Consider the following 15,467-nt stretch of genomic DNA (forward strand, 5'->3'; position numbering starts at 1 on the left):
CACTAGGAAAAAAGATATAAAGGGGCCATGCTCTCTAAACCCCAAGGGGTTACACTCTCCCCCCCCCCCAAAGAAATAATCCTTGATGTCCCCTCAAGGTGAGCAACTCTACACTATGGATCCCCAGCAGGAGACCCAGGGCCCCCATTTGTCAGGAGCATTTCCATTATCCATCTCACAGGACCCCGAGGGGTGGAACAGGTTTCCCATGAGGCAACTTGCCCCTCGTGGCACCCCAAAGATCTGTAAGTCACTGGGTTCTCCTAAACGATCATACGTCAGCACACACCTGGGCTTCCCTTCCCTAGAGGAACATCTAGGCTGGCTGTTGGGTATTGGCTCAGGTGACACCACTGAACATGGAGGCAAGATGATGGGTCCTTGAGGCACAAATTCGAGGGCATCTGGGTTTAAAGTGGCTGTTTGCGGTACAGGGTTCTCTGCCTGCACCAAACCTTCCTCATCGTGTTCTTGGGAGGTCCCCACAGCATCAGACAGTGGGGCCTCGGAAGTACTTATTGTGGGTTCTTCCCCTTCATCATCTCTTTGTGCGACAACTAGAGGATCCATTAGGGCTGGGGCATTCCAAACTGGATGAAGTGCCACAAGGCCGAGAACGCAAAGATATCGATCCGTCCCGACTTCGTTTTATCGAACATGTTTATCATCATAAGGCAGGTCTCCTCATTAAATGCAGACCAGTTGGAGTTGACCAGGGCCTGCTTGAGTTCTTTGATGGAGACGTAGCCACTGCGATTGGCATCCACTGTCTGGAACCAAGAAAAGGCCTCCGGGTCCACGCCAGGGGGCATGTTACCAGCAGGAGCCCCGGCTCCATAGGGTCCTGGCTGAGGGCACCATAGGGACTGGTAGATGGCTGCCCATAAGGCCCTCCTGGGGGCTAAGGTCCCCCAGGAGCTCCAGATGGTGCTCCCCCTGGGGTGGGCTGCCCATAAGCCCCTCTGCCAGATGGTGGTCCATAGGGGCCTTCAGGTGCTGGGCCACCATAGGAACCACCAGGAAGCAGCCCACCTCCATACTGGCCTCTGGAATAGTAACCGCCCTGCGGGGCACCTGGGGCTGGCCCTGCTGATCCGGGGTAACCCTGCCCGTACGGGTAGCCGGCCATGGCACTCTAAACTCCAAGGGGTTACAGTTGTAAAATCAAACTCTTGTGTAAGGTTTTGCAGGACTGGGGCCAGAAAGGGTAGTAGAGAATAGTACCTTAAATGAATCCGCAGAGTTGTCTAAAGATGAGTAGTGATGTTTTTGTGCTTCTTTGTATGTGAAAGGGGATGGGTAAGTAACATTCTGCAGAGACTGAAGTGCGAGGACATGGCAGGCTTGAAGGAGTTCCACACCTTCACCTCCTTTTGCTTTGTGTTTTGTGTAAAGGATTTCATCAGTAGTGAGGCCAAGGCAGTAGCAATGTGCAATGTTCCAGAAGTGATAAGATATGGTATATGGATGGATTTGTGGGGGAAAAACCCAATACAAATAATAGGTAGGGCACACAGGAGTACTTGTTTCCATTCCTAGCTCTGCTAGTGACTTTCTGGCCTAGTATAAACTTAAACGTTTTATGGGTATAGCTATACCATTATAACAATACTGGCAAAAGCCTCTTAGTGTATATTGGCAAAAAAAAGTACTTTTGCTGGTCTAGCTTGTACTGCTTTGGTGAACAAAATAAGCTAGAACAGCCAATGCTGTATAATTGCATTTCCACTTTTGTTGGCAGAGAAATGTTGCAGAAAAATCACACCCCTAACTGATGTTGCTGTGCTGCAAAAGTTTCTGGTGTAGGCCTGGCCTCTGTGTGACCTGGGTAAAACGTTTCCTCCCCCCGCCTTCTTTTTCCAGGGGGTATGAGAACCCACAGCCCCCATGTACTTCAGTGAGCAACATGAGTGCTGAGAATCTCTGAAGATGAGGCAATTTAATCTCTCTTACCTCCTTTGCCTGGCTGCTACTGGGCTTAATTAAGGTGTATGAAATAGTTTGAGCTTGTTGCATGAAAGGCACTAGAAGTCCAAAGTATTTAGTCATTTGATAGGAGTGCAGGGAAAACATATTGTTTAGTCAGGCCAAAGAAAACTTGGGAAAGGAGATTTATCTTTCACTTCAAGGGTCCTGTCTTAATGCTTTGAAGCACCAAGGAATGGAGCTTGTATTCAGTACTGGGAAAGGATATGCTTACCTGCCTTTGCAACTGGAAACAAAGCTATCATATATAATATATAGATTGGAAAACAATACGAAGGAGACAGAATAAAATCCATGAAGTTGAAAGAGGAACTTTGGGGTCATTACCCCAGCTGATGTTAGATCAGCATTGTTCCAGTGAAATCAGTGAAGCTATGCTAATTTACACCAGCTGATGATCAGAGAAAACAAATATTTAATTGCAAGAACACCCTATTTCTAACAAATATTTATCCAGTTATGTGTTCAGAGGGGATGTAAGGACGTGAGAAGAGCTACCAGAGCCAATAAGCAGGATAATTTGTGGCATCTTTTCTATGGACGTTAGAATTTATCACACAGTGATTGAGCAACTGCTTAAATGGATTATGTAACTGCTTATTATCTGTGGGAGACCATACCATCAAATACTATCCACAGAGGGAAAAGGTGGGTGGGATTACGTGGCAAACCCCCCAGAACAGCTCAATCTTGTCTAAGCAGCATAGTCCAGTTGGTACATTTCCAAGCATCCTCAAATTGTGAGTAGCACAGTTAAAATGTGGGAGGAGCCAGATCTACAGGGTCATAGGTTTGAAGCCACCCATATCTAAAAATGAGAGGATGTTTTTTCCTCTCACAAGTTAATACCACTTAAGGCACCACTAGCTCATTATATGCATCCTGCAGAACGCATCAGATCGGCAAATCCTTACATCCATTAGCAAAACTGTATTGACGGTGGAAGGAATATGTTGCCGGGCAGGGACACAGATGCATGTGTGAAGTAATTAATCTGAGGATTTTGATCCATTTTCCCCTGCAGCCTTTCTGACCACACACAGTTTTCTGGTCTTGGTTATTGCCCTTTCAATCAGATAACCAACCCACGGTACAGGATGAAGAGTATGACATAAGGCCATTTCTGAACATACTGATATTGCAGACCCCTTTGCGCAGGTACCTGCCTTCCATATGTCTGTCCCAAGGGCAGAGAGTTTATATCTCCAAATCTGACATGGTGTTATGTATCCGTTTCCCTTCTCTTTTGCCCTCCGGTAAGGATTACATTAAAGATGTTTGTATCACAATGCCAGAGGAAAAGCATCGTGTGTCTCCAAAAAAAGGATTGTAGAATGTTGATTTATGCAGATTTGCTGCTCGTCATCTTCTTAAAATTTTAATGTGGCGGTTTTGCATTTATTTTGCCTCATTTTTGTCTTGGGAAGGTAGGTTAACCCTAGGTCTAGTGCAAGCCATGGAGATGTTAACATTAACAAGAAGTGTTCAGTTGCGTGACATGATCAGTTTACACTCTTGCAGAACCATAATTAACATTTTATTGAACTGTGTAATAAACATAATAAACATTTTATTGAACTGTGTAAACCAACATCCAGTAAACCAACATCCAGTTTGGATTTGTAACTTGATAAACATCTGTTCCAAAAGTTGCTGCAGTTAGAAATTTCTGTGTGAAGTTCCTCTTGACTGGCTGGCTTCAGTACCATTTTGGAAGGAAATGCTTAGCGTTTGATCGGGGTCAAGCCCTTGATTCTCACTGCAATAGAGGTAAATCATTTGGTCAGTGCAAACAAGGTTTTTATGTTGGATCTGGTAAGAACAATTCTAAAACATAACATGTGCTGTTCTGTGCTAGAGTACACTCCATTAAAATAGAGAGCAACACTGCTTGACAATATCAGAAAACTCAAGAGGTGTCAAAGTTTAAATGCATCAATTTCCTTATCTGATGTTTGTGCCATAACACTTGCAAATGGATGGTATTTTTTTAAAATGAAACCAAAACTGTTTGTATATCTGAGTTATTTGGAATGTCCATAATTGCTGTATTGACAGTTCTTTTCAGTTCTGCCTTGAGCTGGAAATATCCTTCATCTGTCTGTGTTTTTAACATTTTTGGCTGCTGAGTGACAATTACAAAGCCTGTAACCACAGCCTGCTTTGTGTATTGAGGTCTCAAGTAATCTTACACAAATGCATCAAACCCTCAAGGAATAAAATAGGGCTAGCTGCATGGATTTATCATATGATAACTTCAGAGCAAAAGGTAGGCACAGTCAAGAACACTGAACGCTTTTCTGGTTCAGTATTCGTGATGAGCCGGTATAAATCATTGGGTTATATTGAAAGATAAATCTAAGTACAAATGTTTCCTGTATCATGTGACTTATGGGATGCAGGTGATCTGCTATTTAGAATTTAGGCCTGGGAGTCAGGACTCCCAGCTTCTGTTCACTCTACCACTGACTTTGGCCTGATTTCAAAGGTACCAAAGATCCATCCAAATCTGTGGATGCCCAGCATCTTTGAAAAGTTAGGCCACTAAACTGTCTGTTCTCAGTTTCCTCATCTATAAAATGGGTATAACAGTACCCAGATTTGGACAGCATTTTGTGCTGACAGTCTGTATGAGAATGGCAGGGATATTATGGGTTTGATTTGAGGTGCACTGGCAGAGTTGCACAGGGGAGGGTATCATGTCTTAGACCTTGGCTACGGTTGGCTCAAGTCAGCTTGTGACGTTAAAGAGACACTGTCAACTTAAATATGGCCCAGAACTTTTTTCAAAAACTGGCTTGAATAAAGCCTAAGAAAAATAGAAATGGTTCCACAAGTTAAAAGAGAAACAAACAGTAAAAGCAGTTGTTTTAAATATTTGAGGGTAGTCCTTGAAACCCAAACATTACAACACTCAGAACCTAAAAGTGAAATGACACTATGCAAGCTGGAAGAAATGCAAAAAAATTAACAAAGAGCACAGACAGTGACAAGTAACCTGTTCTTTAAAATTTCTTTCACTTTCAGTGATTTAAGGTGTTTGTCATATAAGTAAAGGCAATGTAACAAGCTGACAGTGGCAACTTTAAATTCACTTGCAAGTGAGAAATAAACAAAAAAAATTTAACCTACCTACACAATTTAAATCTTTTCTAGACTCTGGAGAAAAATCTTCCAAAATGTCTTTCGTTCTGCTGTCAGCTATATCTGTGCAAATTCACTGTAGTTTGTGGATGTGAGCAGAATTTGGGTTCTCACTTTTTTGATCTTCTTAAGCTTAGCTTAGCATGTTCTTTTTTTAATTAATGTTAAGGACACTGGTAGTAAAGTTGGTCAGAAAATGTGCTCCCCCACCTCCCCCGAGATTTTGGAGGGGATGGCAGGGAAGGTGGAGACATTGTTTTGTCAGTTTTCTACAGAAAAAAAATGGCTTTCTGGCAAAAACTTTACCAATTTTTTTTGGCTGAAATCCTAAATATTTTAATTCGGAAATGCTGCCGTGATGGCTCATGGTGGGAGTTGTAGTTTAGATGTCTCGTGCTCCCATCCTGCTCTGTATGCTAGGCTACTTCTCCCATGATCCACCATAGACTCTCCTCATGGTGAGTGGGAGAGCCATTTGCCTCATGGTTGTCTCTGGCCATGATTCACCTATACCGATGCAGAGAGGTGTAGGTTATACCTTGTGGTCAGAAGGGATGTACAGCAAGAGCGGGCAGATGGTTGGATCCCGGGGAGCAAAGGATGCTGTGAGGACACATTGGATCTTTTTTAGGTTACAACATTTATCCATTGCAGACACGTTAGAGAAGCTTCGGAGATTTTAAATTTATTTGTTCAGATTTAAGACCTGCTCCCATTGAAGTCAATAGTAAGTCTCCCTTGGTGTTGAGCAGGAGAAGGACAAGGCCTTCAATGTAACTAGAGTTTTAGAAAAACTGTGCCAAAGAATTGGAAGAAGGTCTCTGAATGGAGATAACAGCTGATATTTTTTTTCAGTCAAAAGGAACTCTGCCAAAAGAAGTTATGACCTCACAAGCTAGAAGGTCATTGCATCTTGCTCCAGTTCTCTGAAGAACTTAATTTTCCAGAAATATGCTCACAGTCTCAGATGATGACTAAGATTTAGATTCTTCATAAAAGACAGTGTCTCCAGTTGATGAATAAACATCAAAATAATCAAAACTGCTTATGGTGGATGGTATAATTTCACATTGTTGTACATCATCTAATCCGCTTCTCTGATACTGTAAGAATTACCCCTATTGTGTATTTCCTAATATCTTGTTCGGGATGGTTTTTAAAAAGGTCTAAAATGACGTGGCTTGCATAATTTGTCTTGGGCAGTGACTTCCATAGAACTGAACTGAATATACTGGCAGTTAGGTTAGATTTACTTTTCATTATCTGCATTACTCCTAGTTGTGTCACTCTCTACCCAACCACACCAGTAAGTCAGGATGCACAGAGGTGATGATAGAAAGGAAGGTGGAAAGGGAATAAGTGTTTGTTGTACCAACAGATATGCAAAGATACATACAGCCCAATCCCCCATAGTTGCTGTGGGAATCAGTTACAGTTTGATCACTAAATCTTCACATTAAAAAAAGTAGCATTTTTCAAATAGGAAAGCCCCTACCTGTTTGTTTCCTGTTGGCTCTAATTTTGTTTGGAAAACATCCCCTTGTTTTTAACATTGATTGAGAGACAGAAGAGCCTGTATTAAATAGAGCTCTAGATTCCTCCCATTCCCAACCTGCCTTGCTAAAAGGTAATTAGTTGTCAGGCTTCCCCTCTTTCTTCACTTTTTTCACCATTTAGGGAGAAGCAAACTTCCCAGTTTGTGCTCAACAGAAATGTCAGATAACCTGTGGGTTAATGAGAAGGCCTGATTTTTTCTTCCTCTTTTCAGGAGGCCCCTTGATACCCTAACAGTAATTGTGGAGAAAAAGTTGAGCTTTCTGAAGAATATTAATGATCTGGAGGATGGTGTGGATTGCACCCTCAGCAAGTTTGCAGATGACACTAAACTGGGAGGAGTGGTAGATACGCTGGAGGGTAGGGATAGGATACAGAGGGACCTAGACAAATTCGAGGATTGGGCCAAAAGAAATCTGATGCGGTTCAACAAGGACAGGTGCAGAGTCCTGCACTTAGGACGGAAGAATCCCATGCACCACTACAGACTAGGGACCGAATGGCTAGGCAGCAGTTCTGCAGAAAAGGAACTAGGGGTTACAGTGGATGAGAAGCTGGATATGAGTCAACAGTGTGCCTTTGTTGCCAAGAAGGCCAATGGCATTTTGGGATGTATAATTGGGGCATTGCCAGCAGATCGAGGGACATGATCGTTCCCCTCTATTCGACATTGGTGAGGCCTCATCTGGAGTACTGTGTCCAGTTTTGGGCCCCACACTACAAGAAGGATGTGGAAAAATTGGAAAGAGTCCAGCGGAGGGCAACAAAAATGATTTATGAGGAGACGCTGAGGGAACTGGGATTATTTAGTCTCTAGAAGAGAAGAATGAGGGGGGATTTGATAGCTGCTTTCAACTACCTGAAAGGGGGTTCCAAAGAGGATGGATCTAGACTGTTCTCAGTGGTAGCAGATGACAGAACAAGGAGTAATGGTCTCAAGTTGCAGTGGGGGATATTTAGGTTGGATATTAGGAAAAACTTTTTCACTAGGAGGGTGGTGAAGCACTGGACTGGGTTACCTAGGGAGGTGGTAGAATCTCCTTCCTTAGAGGTTTTTAAGGTCAGGCTTGACAAAGCCCTGGCTGGGATGATTTAGTTGGGGTTGGTCCTGCTTTGAGCAGGGGGTTGGACTAGATGACCTCCTGAGGTCCCTTCCAACCCTGATATTCTGTGATGCTATGAACATGGAATTCTTTCCCCTGAGGCGCCTTCCTGTTCCCCATGACAGTTTACTCTGATACACACCATAAAAATCCTCTTTCTTGATGCTTGCAGATACTTGAAGATAGTTGTTGATACCAGTAGTTACCTCTTACTCAAACTGTATGTATTTAGCTGTTAATCTAAATCAGTTCCTTCATTCCTTTAATCACTCTGGTGGTTATTCTCTGAATTCCCTCCAATTTTTCATGCCTTTCTGTATGAGGATGTTCAGCTGGTACTGCTCAGGGATGGTCAGGGCTCTTTTGCCTGAATTTGGTGAGATGCTGTCTTAAAAAAGATGCTTTGTATAGGATTGATCAGCCATGGTGGTTGTAACTCTGGAATAAACTTGAATGTATAACCAGAGATGTCAAAGAGATTTGGTGTTGCCAAAAGAAATCACATGCACTTCCTGACTACATTCTAATACTTAAATATTGTAATCGTGTATACAGATATTTCTAGGGTGGGAATATGTTTCACCCTTCTCCCATAAAACTTAATAATGGCTCTGTGAGCTCTGCTTAAATTTCTTTCCTCTGCAGAAGGTGCCTTCCTGTTTTGTGTGGGCCAGTGCTTCAGTGACACAAGGAGGTTTACAAGAACTTTCTCTCAGACACCAGAGGTGTGAATTTTGGATTTTTATTGTAGTAGATTTAGTAAAGTGCTTTGGAATTTCATATTGGCTGATTTTTATTGCAATTTTATGGCTTTGTTTGCTATTAAAACAACAAGATTTATGTCGACTCTTCGTCCTTTTAACTTTGCAGATTACTTTGAGTACAGTACTTTTCGAGTTCTAGGCTCAGAGAATTTGTTGAATGACCATGCTGCTCAATGATTTTCTTAAATGCTTCTCATATAATTTAGATGCCAATTCCCAGTCAGAAAACCCTGTTTAGCAGCTGCTAAATACAGAGTCTCTTCTTTCAAGAACCTGTGCATAGTGTATATAGATACTAAGGGGAGTAATGCATGAGTATCAAAAGGAAAATTGACTGCTATACTTGGTAAATGTTGTTTAATGTTGGTGCGGGAATGAGTGGTCCCATATTGCCCTGAAAGGTGCTTAATTGCTTCTTTAGAAGGTGTACTGCTGTTTAGGTTATCTTGCTGTATGATCTTTCTGCAGGGGTTTCATGTTTTGCTGGGAGAAAAAATCTATAAAAGGAAAAGATTTTAAGAATGCCTGAGGTGAAAGTGTATCTTGATTTTGTTGCTTTAAGTCTTCATTTAAGAACCCCGTTTAATCGACTGCAACACACTGCAAGACATTTATATTGTCAGTGGGTTGTTGTTGTTTATATTTATATGATTTAAAAACAAATAAAAAAGTCCCACCAACCAACCAGCCAACAATTAAGACTGTAACTCTGTTTGGCAGGCCCAAAATTTGACTACTTACACTCCACACCATCATTCGCTGCCCTTTCACCTTACTCGATTTGTGAAGCCCATGTTACTCTTTATAGTACAGAAGTATGCTGTTTGCTTTTTGAATGCTGCATTTAAAAAAAATATTCATGCCTCTGTCACTCCTCAGGCTATCAGCAAATGGTTAACACTGTGACCATAACACATTCAGTTCCCCCGGTTGTTGGGAGTGAGTAGCATTGCTCAATGTTGCCACCACAGCAGTCAATTAAAGAGTCATCAGTTTTGTTTGAAACAAACAAATCCTCCCACTGTGTTTTCAAAAAGTTTGTTTTCTAAGACCCAATCAGTGATATTAAAAATTACTTCCTCAGAGAACTTCTGTTTCGGAAAGTGCAGTGATGATGCTGGAGGCTTGGCGCTCCGTGATTATATGATCATAAGTGAGTCTGAACAGAACTGCCACACTTTTAAGGGTGTCCTCAGAAACACTGTGGAGAAAATACATGTGTGAGAGGGAATGTTCCCACTTCTTCAATGAAGGGCCAGCAAAGACCTGCAATCTAAATTTTTGAGGCCTCCGATCTGTTCTCCAGCAAAATCTGGGGAGATTAGACTTGATCAGCTAAATATTGATAAAGTTAAAAATAGGGGAAGAAATAAGAATATAACAAACAAACCCTACTCCTAACCCTCTCTTCCAGTTATTTAAGGATTCTTTGTACACCGTAAAGAAAAAAATAGTAATATTTCATTTACTACCCCCTTTTTCAGATAACCTTTTAAGTACCTAAGTTCTCTGTCCATTTATTATTATTGGTACGGAGAAGGGGGAATGTTGTAAATTAAATATTTTCCCATTCAGATTTAGAGTTTGAGAACAATTTCCATATCCAAGCTAGTGAATGTATTCACATATTTAATTCTGAATGTTTGCAAGCAGTCAAAGATGTAGTACTAGTGTGAAATGGTATCTCATATAACAAAATACAAGCACACAAAGCATGAAAAAATACCTCCTCCCACCCCACTCTCCTGCTGGTAATAGCTTATCTAAAGTGATCACGCTCCTTACAATGTGTATGATAATCCAGTGAATAGGAAGCCCTCAGCCCACATTTTAAAGCAGTCTTCAGGCCTGTGCAGCAGCAGCATGGTGACGACAAGCTTCCTGTAGCCCACACCTCCCCCTCTCCCCGCACGCTTGATGGTATTATTTTCCCCTAAACAATCTTATGTTCCAATTGGGTTGGAATTTTGCAAAATGTGTTCAATTTGTGTAGCTATATAACAAAATTTGAAGTTTTGGGTTTAGAAAAGCCCATATATCTCAGCGGTTTTTGACCACCTGTGAAACCCACTATTTTAAGATTAATTTGATACAAAGAATTTTTCATTCAGGAAGTATTTAGAAAGAGAGAGAGAGAGAGATGAAGCGGAGGAAAGAATAGTATATGAAAGCACTGGGCGTAATTCTGAACTTACTTACACTGTCCTCATAATGGGTGATATCCTAGTCCCGAAGTCAATGGCAAAACACCCATTGTCTTCAGTGGAGCCGGGAATTCACTCATGGTCTTCTGTGGAGTTATTCCATTTGTATATTGTTGTAACTAAGAGCAGAAATTGGGATCCATTACATGGAAAAGTTTTACTCTTTCACTACTTTTTATAAGTAATTCTGAATGTTGACATTGATTTGGAAAAGGAGAGATTTAAATATATTGAACGTTCCATTACCTGGGTTATCATAATGGACTTAAGCAGGTTTCTGGGTATGTAACTCCTGGCCAAATTTTTTGACAGTTATTTGTTTTTAAGAAGGGGATGGGGTGAGAAGATATTTGGTCAGATTGTGCCCTGGGCTAGAGTTTGCAGATATTGGTGGAGGGGTGCACCAAGTTAAGCAGATGTGTTCAATATTCACCCTTTGCACCAATGAGGCCACCCTGCTATGGCATCGTTCCATTCCTAAAGTGACACGGAGTAGAAACTAAAGGCTTCACGTCAGGGTAAAGAAAAGGATGAGAGAAGGAAAAAAACAACACTTCTTTGGCCCTCTCTGTGTCACAGGCTGCTATTGGCATTGCTATGCTGCAGCTCCCCACATACTATGCTGCTGCTTTAGTCTTTCAGTGACAGACAAACCCAACATCACTCTTCACATGTGTTTTTACTTATTGATTGGCACTTGGCCGATTTAGCGGCTGCAGCCCACTACGTGAGAACTTCGATAGTGACATTTGCTTCTCAGAAAGAGTGGTAGCGTGGGGAATGTGACTGAGGCAGCTGGTAGAGTGTGGCTTTGACAAGGGGAGAGGCACAGCAAACCAAAGATTTGGTTTATGTTGTAAAGCCAGTGTCCTCAGTCCAGAGCCAGCTCAGAAAATTTCTGATGTCGGTTCTTTTTTCTCTCTAAGGTTAATTGGTCTGTGTGTGTGTGTCCGTGTCCACATAATCAGAGTTCCAGTGGAAGAAACAGAAGGCTAGTGCTGTGCAGTACTGCAGTAATTGCCAAATGGGGATCGTGGGTCCAGAGAGTCACAGAGGTTTTCAAGTCAAGCTTTCCAGCAATGCTCTGGTGAACAAGCAGTGCATGTTCTGGTGCACACGATCTGTTGCTCAAACTGTCCTATCACACTGCATTCTCCTACTCCTTTACAATTACGCACACGTTTCAGTCTGTTGGGGAAAATGGCACAGTGTTAGACGAAATGCCATAGCAAACGAATACAGTGATGCTAAGTAGAACTATTGTAACAATTGCTTTCTCCTCCCTCACTTCCATTATCTTAAAATAAGAGTGGGACTATTAGAGGTTCCATTTGTCTCCTGCACATTTTCAGGGCTGCTCCCTCCAGCCTCAGGACTTTTTCTTTCTGCAGTGAATGTGGTGGTTTGCTCCTGCTTTGATAGAACACACTTTTGGCTCCCAGATACCCAGTTGTGCCTAATTTTTGCTGAGGGTAGCTTAGGGAAAGGGGTGGGAGGCAAAAGGGAGCTAGTTACAAGGTAGCTCCCTGATTCTGGAATCAGTTCTGCACCAGCCATGGAGTACATCCCTCCATCAACTAAGGATAGCTGGAGCATAGTATGCTCCAGCCTTATTCCAACATACCCTTTATGCTAGGACTGTGGCGTTAGTGATGTAGGAGCTAGCCCTATGTCTGCTGGGGACCCCTCCTAACCGGGGAAATCTCCAGCAGGTGAGATCCAACTACTTTCTGCTTTCTTTGTGTTCTGAGAGCAATGCAGTGAGAAGACTAGAGAATCAGGTCCATAATTTATAACACTTAATATTATCCAGAGGTACATCCATACCTGGAATCCTGAACAGGTTTTTGCCTATTTGCATTTTAATAAATACCATACCTCTTTCTAAAATCATTAGGATCACACAGGAGGTTTTTTAAAAGTCTATTTAACAAATACATTTTAAAAACCTCTATCAGATACAGTTGCATACATTCATTGTGTATGTACCTTAGTGAAATCATGCATTTTACTGAGTCTCAAAGTAAAAACTGGGACACCTGTCATAGAGGTTGGGTGTGGAGGTCTTCTTTGTGTTGTGTCGGTCTTTGCTTCACAAAGGATTGTTTGGTGGGAGGCACAGGGATATTTTTTTGTTTGTTTGTTTTTCTTTACTTTGTTTTTCTTCCTCTTGTTCCTTCCGCATCTTTGTCATCTTAGTTCTCTCTCTCTTGCTGTATATTTGGGTGAAATATATTAAGGGTTGTATTCTAATACACTTCTTCATGTTGTATAGGTCTTTGATTCACAAATAGCCCTAGTGTGGGGAAAAAAAGGCACTAATCAATACGAGTAAAGGTGTCACAGTCTGTCCCTAATCTTACGAAACATAAAGATAGCCTAGTAAGTGATTGATTTTATTTTGCACGGTAGATTCATTTTTATAAATTCTTGAAGGCAGTATATTTTTTCTATTCTATGCATAGAATATATATTTTATTGTGTACTGCATCGTTACACGATGGGTCTAAACATGTTTCTTTGTAACTGTTCTTAGTATTAGAGTTTAAGCGATTTGGGACCTATTTCCTAACACGTGTGCCTAAGTAGTCAAACTTTTTGTTAGATGCAATTAGAATTTTCTCTTTTGATCTAATGTGAGACTCTAAAATGTTGTTGTACTTGGCTGCAGACAAAATTAATCCAGTCATTTGGGACTCCCAATATCAGCTTTCTGCAATCTGAAGGTATAGTACCACTGATATTTATGTTTACGTACTGTCATCCCAGAACTCATTACAAGCAGAAACCGTGAAGACACTTCTCTGGCACTGTATACCAAGTCTTGATGCATTTCAGAAATGTTGTGTGTACATTATGTACTTCAGAATGGCATTTTTACCCATAGCATAATGTAGCTACCCTCTCTGTGGTATGAAGAGGCAGACTTTCAGTGTTTTTTGTTAATTTGATATACAGATTGAATGAAAAAAAAATTGTGCTCTGAGGTTATTAATACATTTTAGGTAACTCTTGTTTTTTTATGTACTAAATTTTTTCCTTTGTACTGTTAACCTTTATAAATTGTTAGCCTTTAAAGAAATAATGTTTTGTTCATTTCCTGCTATTCTGTGTTCAGTTTAATACAAGCTTAACATGCTTCACCAGCATTTTATGCACCAGAAAAGGAGGACATAATTAGGGTCCAATCCAAATTCCATTGACTTCCTTGGGAATTAGACGAAGGGTTAGATTTTCAAAGATATTTAGGTACCTAAAGATGCAACTTGTGCAATTTTCAAAAGCACCTGTCTGTGTGTAAATACCTTTAAAAATCTGCCTCCAGCAGAATTTTCTGAATATTTAATTGAATCCATTTTGAGTCTTTTCATCGGGAGTTGTAAAAACAGAATTTGCTTGAAGTCTTTATCTCATATCTTAAGCTGTAATTACTTAGAGGGACACTGTCAACTTCCTATCTAGTCAGTTTTTAAAAAGTGAGTTAAAAGTGCAATAGCTTCAGGTATGGCACCAGCTCCTGAATCCCTCTGCTCATATTTGTGGTTTTACAATCCTGTTGGAAAAAACCCTCTCCTCTGTTGCTGTATGAAAGACTCATAAAAACAGGGGAAACTTGCTAACAGTAATGTTAGGTGTTACATTTACTAACAGTAGGTAAAATATTTTCAGACAGAAATATGATGGTTTTGTCCTAACATTACTTGCCTCTTCTTTAGCCTGATCAAAAGACTTGCTTATACACTTGCTTGCTTCCAAAATGAAAGAGAAATGTAATGTTGTTGAAAATTACTATCTTTTAATTACTCAGCATTTTGAATCACAGAAAAAGGTGAATCAAATATGTGTAGTTAGGAATGGAATAGTTACGTTGCAAGGATAGGAAAACGTATATAAAGTATACTCGACTGCCGAAAGAAGGGGACTTTATTGATTTTATAGGATACAGAGTGTACAGTGAATGCAGTGATACAGTGCAGTTATTATTTATCAGAAAAATACTAGGGATATACGGGTGGTAGTAGACGGCAGACCACTAAGGCTTGGTCTACATTTAAAAGTTATATTGACATAGCTGCATTGGTCAGGGGTGTGAAAAATCAACAAAGCCCCCAGTGTAGATGCAGTGATGCCCACAGAAGAGGGTTTCCGTTCACATAGCTACCGTTTGGGGAGGTAGTGTTCCTATACCAGCAGAAAACTCAGTCTGTTGGTGTAGGCTGCATCGACGCCAGGGGCTAGATCTCATGGGGCCGACATAGCCTAAGGAATAGTGGAGATGTAACAGTGAAATTAAATCTACTGTACATTGGTCACCCTTCAAAAACTTGCCAGTTTTGTTTTAGATCACTTAGATAGTTGTACCTCAGTATTTCCTATACTTCATACTGGGAAAACAAAATACTGAAGTGAAGAGATCAAAAATAAATCAATCAACTGTTAATGTGCAGCACATTGTTCTTAGAGCCCTGTTTAACCAAGGGTCAAATCAAGTATTAGCTAGTCCTTCCTCTTTCTTAGGGAGCCATGATCAGTCTCTTCTACTCAGCCAGTGGTCAAACTGCCTGAAGACCAGCTCTCAGAACCCTCCCCTCCCACCCAAAAGTCTATCTTCAGGTTTTCCATTGCCATCAAATGATCAAACAAAGATTTTTAGGTGCCTAAATGTGTGGCCAGGTTTTCAAATGTCCTGAGTGCCTAACTGCTCTAATTGA

At 41.0% G+C, this 15,467-nt stretch overlaps 1 protein-coding gene and 1 pseudogene across 2 annotated transcripts in view; one reads left to right on the forward strand and one right to left on the reverse strand.

The window, feature by feature from the left end:
• Positions 1-15,467, forward strand: part of BMPR1B (bone morphogenetic protein receptor type 1B) — a 350,045-nt gene that overhangs the window by 15,212 nt on the left and 319,366 nt on the right. The window lies entirely within an intron of this gene.
• LOC141986075 (peflin-like) lies at positions 570-1,129 on the reverse strand (annotated as a pseudogene).

Source organism: Natator depressus, chromosome 4, assembly GCF_965152275.1.
Source record: "Natator depressus isolate rNatDep1 chromosome 4, rNatDep2.hap1, whole genome shotgun sequence".
Taxonomy (NCBI): Eukaryota; Metazoa; Chordata; order Testudines; family Cheloniidae; genus Natator; species Natator depressus.